Raw genomic sequence first — 803 nt, forward strand, 5'->3', positions numbered from 1 at the left:
AGTCAGTTGGCCAAGTGGTTGTTCTCCACATTTCTTGGCACAACTTGGTGAGCACATCCAGGGCAACATCTGTTATCTGAAATACTTCAATTGGTTCTAGGTGATGAAAACAAGTTACTCTTTGGAGGCAAGGATTTTGAAACTCTGTCTCACATTCCTTGGAAATGTTGCCAGAAAGGACCAGTCCTTGGAGAAAACATCACGCATAGAAGTATAGAGGGTCACTGTAGACAAGGAAGACTCTTGATGAGAGGGATTGATGCAGTGAATATGGCAATGGTGTAGATGTGTTAGAGACAGTGAGACTAGCTCAGGATAGAGCAGCGTTCATGGCTGTTGTTCATAGGGCCATTAAGAGTGATAGTCAATTTAGTGGCTCAACAAAAACAACAACTGGTCATCCTATTCTACATGGATTGAAATTAAGAAAGGTCAAGCAACAAATGCTGGCGAGGTTGTGGAGAAACTGGAACCCTTATTCACTGTTGGTGAGAGTGTAAAATGGTGCAACCACTGTGGAAGGGGTTATGGAGCTTTCTCAAAAAGTTGCAAATAGAGATACCATTTGACCCAGCACTTCCACTACTGGGAATATACCCCAAAGAGACCATAACTGACATCCAAGCAGATATATGCACACCGTGTTTACTGCGGCTTTGTTCACAATAGCAAGGAGTTGGAAACAACCTAAGTGCCCATCAACAAACGAGTGGATAGAGAAGCTGTGGTATATTCACACAATGGAATACTATGCTGCATTGAAAAACAAGGAACTCATGCAATATTATTCAAAATGGGTGACC

This window comes from Elephantulus edwardii, unplaced genomic scaffold (assembly GCF_000299155.1).
Source record: "Elephantulus edwardii isolate Elephantulus edwardi_28Jun2011 unplaced genomic scaffold, EleEdw1.0 scaffold00554, whole genome shotgun sequence".
Taxonomy (NCBI): domain Eukaryota; kingdom Metazoa; phylum Chordata; class Mammalia; order Macroscelidea; family Macroscelididae; genus Elephantulus; species Elephantulus edwardii.